A 7,317-nucleotide genomic window follows, 5' to 3' on the forward strand; every position below is an offset into this window, starting at 1 on the left:
ACCAGATGTATGCTCTGACACTAAGCTGCTGGGAAATTACCTGGAATATAGGATCAGCAAGAGCCTGAGTCCAAAATTAAGCAGGCAGTTAATGAGCTCAGCATCCATCATCCCTGGCGTCCCTGTAATTCTTGGCTGAAATGAAATGTAAAATAGGGCCTAAAAGAAGCTTGGCTCTAAGCAGGTGAGGTTTCATCATTTGCCTGGTCTCAGGGGCTCTCTCTTGCAAGGGCAGCAAGCCTACCCAGATGGGACAAGCTTTGCAAACTCAAGCAGCCTTGCCCGTGGTGGGTGTGGAGACCATGACCCAATCCCCTTGCTGCAGGGGATGTTCTGGCACACCATCTACCCCCACCCCTTTCACTGACCTGGGCTGTGGGAGCTCCAGGCCATCAGATGAGCGCCTTTCTCAGTTCTGACCCATGGGCTGTCCTAAACTGAACTCTGCTCAGCTCCATCCTTGCTGCTGCCTGCTCCCTGCAGTGAGCCCGCCCCTTGCTGGCTCAGCCTTCCCCTGCAATATTTGGTTTAAATTACTTCTTTGAACTTTGCTCTCATTATTTTTGGACCATCATTTGGTCTGGAAGATTTTCTTGCCACGGGTTCTTTCTGTTCTCCCTCTTTTTCACTCTCTTGGATGTGCTTCCCAAGGCCTCTTTTCACAGTTCCTTTGGGGTGGTTTTTATTACTTTCATGCATCTTAATCTGAGTAGAAAGCATTGTCATCCCCCCCCCGAACCTCCAGATTCCTGCTTGTTTAGCTGTTACAGGAGCTGTTCAGTTTAAAGAGCTGGGGGGGGGGCACTCTGCTTCTTCTGCAGCTCATGACCCAGTTCATGGAATGGCCTTTTCTAGTTTGGTGTGTGAGAAATGAAGTTCCACTATCATCCTATGCTCCCACACCCCACTCCCTACTCTCAGGGACAGAAACATAGATCTGGGGCTGCCCTTCAATGGTCAAAGATCCAATGGCACAATGTCTTTCTCTCCCCCATGTTAAATAGAAAGACTTTAATATGGTAGCTGAATTGATGTGGGTGCTTTGAGCTGCAAGAATACATCTCAACTGGTTTGAACAATTAAAAAAACATGTTATCGCCCATAATAAAAGTCCCCGGGCAGGGAAATTCCAAGGTTGGCTAAGTCAGAGCTCAGTGACATCAACAAGGTTCTGGTTCTTACCTTCTTTCTGGTCTACAACCCTCACTGTATGATCTCATCTTTGGGCTAACTAAACTACTGGAGTCTACTGCAGTCTTACCCAGATACCACAATGTCTAACTAGCCGTGAATTTTTGCAGGTTACTTTGTCTCTCTGGACCTTTATTTTCTCATCCAAAATAGCAATAATTAATAACAACCCCCTGTATAGTGATTATATGCCAACCAGTCTTCTAAGCCTTCACATATGTCTCTACACTTAATCTACACACAATGCAGTGAGGTAGGTACTATTATTTTTCTCACTTTAAAATGAGGAAACTAAGGCACAGAAAAGTTAAGTGAGCTGCCACAGTCACACAGCCCATAAGGAGCAAAGCTGTGATCTAAGTCTTTAGAGTTCATGACCTAACCACGCAGTTTACTGCCTCTTAATGGAACAGTCAATAAAAATGTTGTTTACCTGTTCATGGGCTGAACATGATTAAATAAGATAATATAAGTCAAGCATTTAACAGAGTGACATGAGCATAACAAGTACTCAGTGAACACTAGGTAAAAAGTCTACAGTCACCTCAAGTGTATGGTTGAGAGAGTTAAATAACTCCTTACTGGTTTTCCCTTAGACCAAACCTCTCTCTGTGTTACTTCTTGTTCTAAACTGACCCTTAGTTTACTTGTAACTCACTCCTTATACTTTCCTAGCTCTTAACAGACTGAGGCAAAACCTCAGTGCGTACAAAGTTACTTGATCTACAGACTCAGCCTGTATCTACCTGGCTGTGACCTTGGGAATCCTTTGCAAGTCTTTTCTCGGGTGTAAGGAAATCCCCCATTGCCATCAAGCCATACTGGTCTTAAACCTGTTTCTGCAGCCATATAGTTCTACATTTCATTTGTTTCTCCTTAAAAATCATGAGATACTGGGACTTCCCTGGCAGTCCAATGGTTAAGACTCTGCGCTTCCACCGCAGGGGGCATGGATTCTATCTCTGGTCAGGGAACTAATATCCCACATGCCAAGATCCCACATGCCACACAGTGCAGCAAAAAAAAAAAAAAAAAAAAAAAATCTTAAAAAAAATCATGAGATATTTCATGATAGAGAAAATCATAAAGAATGATAAAACATACACACACTTGCACCATCACATGTACTTTTTAAACGTTAATATCATTGTGGACAAAGTGAGAGAGTGGCATGGACATATATACACTACCAAACAAAATAGATAGCCAGTGGGAAGCAACCGCATAGTACAGGGAGATCAGCTCTGTGCTTTGTGACCACCTAGAGGGGTGGGATAGGGAGGGTAGGAGGGAGGGAGACGCAAGAGGGAAGAGATATGGGGACATATGTATATGTATAACTGATTCACTTTGTTATAAAGCAGAAACTAACACACCATTGTAAAGCAATTATACTCCAATAAAGATGTTAAAAAAAAAAAAAGAAAGCTACAAAAAAAAAATCATTGTGTATTTCAGGCCTTTTAAAAAATAAATAAAACATGAAAGGTACAGCTGAAGTCCCCTTCCCTCCTTACGTTCTCCTTTTTGGTAACCACTCTCTTAAATATATGTATCCCACCTGCACAGGTTTTTATATTTTTAGTACATTTTTGTACAAAACATTTATTATTATTTTGTGTGTTTGGTAACTTTAAAGATAAGTGGTATCATAATGTGTGTAAGATTCTGGAGCTTGCTTTTTTTTAAATCAGTGTTTATTTTCACTAATTTTACATTTGCTCTTTTCATGCTTCTTTTTAAAATCCTCATTTTTTTCTCCTTCCCTGCCTTCAGTTGTATTAATATAGCTGTAGCTATTCTTCCCTCCTCCACCACCTTTTCTCCACTTGGCTTCTGGTTTAGAAGTTAGGTTGTATTTCTGCTATTCTAATGGTCACTCATACATTTTTAACACGCATACTTAATATACACATTTTTTCTAAGATCTAAATTTGCTCATTATCTCTAGCACCCTCTCAAACAAGACAAGGATGTCAGTGTGTTCTAACTGCTCAGCACTCCCACCACCAACATTCTTCAGTGCTTATTATCTAGACTTATATCCCCACTTTTTTAACGCAAAATTTATTTTTACACTGTTAGTAATTTAATGGACTTACTGAAATACTTTACAACTCTTTCTATCTTGTTTCCAATTCTTCCCTCTAATTTCACTTTTCTCCTTTTTGAACTACATACATGGGTCCATGAGTAGTAAATTTCCTTGTTCTTTATGTAGCTGAATGTGTCCTTGTTTTGCCCTCACAGTTGAATAATAATTTAGGTGGGTATGGAATTCTAGGTTAACTTTTTTTCCTTAATGCTTTGAAGATATTATCTCAGTTGTATAGAGGTCTCATGTGGCGTGGCTGATGACCATTCTTTCATCAATCTTATTGTTATTCCTTTGTAGGTTAGCTTTTAGTATTTATTTCTTATGTTCTACAGTTTCACTACTGCATAAATAGATGTGATTTCACTTTTATTTGTTCTGTTTGCACTTTATGTGAACTTTTGACCTAAGGATTCATGACTTTATTTCTCAAAATTTGTATCATTCTCTGTATTTGTCTTTTCCTGGAACTCCTAATCAGACATATGTTGTAGCTTCTCAATCCATTTTCCATGCCTCTTAACTGTCTGTCATATGTTTGTATATGTATGTATAATTTCTCATTCTATCTATATTTTGTTTATTTCCCTGAGTTTTATTTTTCCATTGTATTAGTCAGTTTTCCAGAGAAACAGAATCAATAACATGTGGATAGGTAGATAGATAGATAGATAGACAGATAAAGAGAGATTATAAGGATTTGGTTCACACAATTACGGAGACTGGTAAATCCAAATCTGCGGTGTGAGCCAGCAGGCTTCAGACCCAGAAGAGCCAATGGTGCAGAGAAAGTCCAAGGGACAGTCTGCTGGAGAATCCCCTCTTACTTGGGAGAGGGTTGAACTTTTTCTTCTATGCAAGGCTTCAAGTGACTAGATAAGGCCCACCCACATTATAGGGGACAATTTGCTTTCCTCTACTGATTAAAATGTTAATCTCATTCAAAATCACTCTAACAGAAACATACAGAATACTTTCGACTAAATATCTGGACACCTCATGGCCCAGTTAAGTGGACACATAAAATTAACCATCACACCCATTTACATACTCTCTTCTTGACAGTACCTAGCTTACAGTTTATTCCATTTGTTGAGTAATTTTTTTTCAATATTATAAAATGCTATATTTTTAGTATCACAGTTTACTATTGTTTAAATATCCTCTTACATGCGTCTAATTTTTGCTTCTTTCCTTTCATCATTCTTTGTTTTATCTTTCAGTTTTTTTCTTATTGTTTTTATTATTCCTTTGTCTCTTTGACAATCCTAAACGGACTTACTTTTAAATCATTTCAGATTGTTCTATTATTTTAATTTAACCTGAGGTTTATTTATTTTTCTGTTTTTTATTTTGTTAGGTACCTATCTTAATATTCCTCACGTATTTCAGAATTTTGGTTTACAGGTTCACCTTATATGAGTCCATTTCAGAACCAGGTTATATATGGGCAGCTTGGAATTTCCATCTTTGTGTGAAATTAGGGTTATTACAGATTTAATCTTCAAGCCAGTAGGTGTCTTGACCCAGGTCTTAACTCAGTTCTGTCTTCTCCTGCTTCCCTAGGCATGTAGTTTTATATAAGCTATAGACTCAGGTTGCTGAATTTTCTCCAGCCTCTTTATGACTTGATAACCAAGGCAGAGATGAGGCTCTTTATACTCATTATTACACTAGCCGTATTGAATATGCAGCTGTCTCTGCCTGTTTTTTTGACCTGTGGCTTCACTGGGCTGGAGATTCAGCCACATCTACATGTCTGGTATTTTATTGATCACTGTGATGTGTCCAGGCAGAGTGAAGGCCTCAAGATGTGAACCAACAATACCATTTTGAATAAAATTCCGCCATTTCTATTGTTTTTCAAGCTCTATTGTTACAGTTTTTCTAGTGTGTTTGCTCCATGTTCTCAGCATTCTCTGGAGCCTTATAATGAAAACAGAGCCTTTAATCACCTCCCCGCCTTTTCCAGTCAAGTCCCCAACAAGAAACAGATGACATACTCAAATGGGGTAATTCAGGAGAGTTTAATAAAGGGACTACTTTCATGAGTGTGGTAAGAGTTAAGGAAAATCAGAAGGGCTTGGTGAAGCTCCCAAGACTAGCAACAGCAGGAACCCAATACCACCCTAGGCTTGAAGAAGCAAAGAGAAAGGAAGCTGTTAACAGAACTAGTAGAAAGTTAGAGCTGTAGCTACAGGAGAGAGCTGCTTGGCAAGAGTTGTGTCCTTTAATAGAGAATCATGGTCCACTGCCAAACCTTAGCCAGGCAAGGACAGGGGCAAGGGAGCAGATACCCCAAACTCCTTCTCCCTGTCTCTGATCTCCTGTTGGTGCTTCCCACTGGCCAAACCCAACTGGAAACCAGATCACAAGGGGCCCCTTAACATAGTCACAAAAGGTCAGCCTCTCAAGGCACACAGCAGGGTAGAAAAGGGTAAAGAGTGGATCTGGATGTGGTAAATAGAGAATATACAAAATATCACCTATCCCAAGACTACAGATTTCTCAAGTCACTTCCATCTTAAAAATACCTAAATAAGTCTTCTTCCTTTTTCACGTATCCCTCTTTAGCTACTGCCTTTGTGCCCTTTTTCTTTCACAAGTCATTTCTTGAAGGAGTTGTCTGAATGCACTGTCTACAATTTATTCTCATTCACTCTCAACCTTCTATAGTCCAGTTTATGACTTTATAAACCCTGAAATTTCTCTCAAAGAAATTACTGATTTCCTGCTGAATTATAAACTCAATCCAAACTTCTCAACTCTTAATGACTTCATTGAGGTACTTCTTTCCTAAAGTCCCCTCCCCTCTTGGTTTCTGTGTGACTACTTTCTCCCAGCCCTTCTTTTATGGGACTGAAATGGCAGCACGTAGGAGAAGCAGCTACCTGGGCTGAAGGAGCAACATCTTTGTAAGACCTGAAGGCTCCAAGGCAGTGAGGCCAGCCATAGCTAGAGGTGTGGTGGAGGGGTGAGGGTGAAGAACACGTCCCAGTGGAAGAAACAGCATGTGTGATGGCCATGACTTCTTTTTTGCCATCAGTAGTTATACAGTTGACCACCCAGCTCTACAATGTCCCTCTTCAGAATGGGAAAAGCTAAAGTGATCTGGAAGGAATGTAATTTTCCATAGCAAAGACATATAGTATCCGACAGAGGTATCTGTTTTTTTGGTTATTTTTTTCTTATTAGACTATAGTTGGTTTACAATGTTGTGTTAGTTTCAGGTGTACAGTAAAGTGAATCAGTTATACATATATCCACTCTTTTTCAGATTCTTTTCCCATACAGGCCATTACAGAGTATTGAGTAGAGTTCCCTGTGCTATACAGAGGTGTCTGTTTTTAAAAATACATAAATCCTAGCCTTCCATCAACACTCTGTTCATTTGATGTCACCTCTTCACCCAGACCACTTCTTCTTCCTTTCAGAGCCTCTGAAGCAGTATCAGCTGACAGCACCCTGAGCTGTCCTACAGGTAGGACATCAAAACTGCGGCATCCTAAGCAAAGACAGGGCGGTCAGTAAGTCCTGCAACCCCGTGTTGCCCCTTCATTCCTCTGACATGTGAGAGAGGCGAGAAGAGAGAAGTAGGGTAAAAGAAGAAGACGTGCTGAAGACTGAGCAAGCAGGTGGAATTCAAAGTCCTCTTTTTTTCCAAATTAAAGAGACATATTCTCTGCCAGGGCTTCTAGGCCCTGATAGAGCAATAAGTCAAACACAAGGGTTCATCTCCTTGCAAATGGGACCCACCTCCCCACTTTGGAGCACAGACAGAATACAGTTGAGAGGCCCAATGGAAAAGCTGAGTATGGCTCAGCAGACCCACACAGGCCTTTGCCTCTAGATCCCCTTGAGTTCCCTCCCCGGTAGTGCTTGACAAATCTACGAGGCTGTCCAAGGAATGCAGCCGTCTCAGTCATTCATTACCAACGCTCAAAACCACTGGGCAGGAAGAGCAGACAGAGAGAGCTGGGTAGGATCTGTCTCCGATGAGGTTTGGAAACAGGAGATGTCCCTGACTAGGC

This window comes from Eubalaena glacialis, chromosome 1, assembly GCF_028564815.1.
Source record: "Eubalaena glacialis isolate mEubGla1 chromosome 1, mEubGla1.1.hap2.+ XY, whole genome shotgun sequence".
NCBI classification, from domain to species: Eukaryota; Metazoa; Chordata; class Mammalia; order Artiodactyla; family Balaenidae; genus Eubalaena; species Eubalaena glacialis.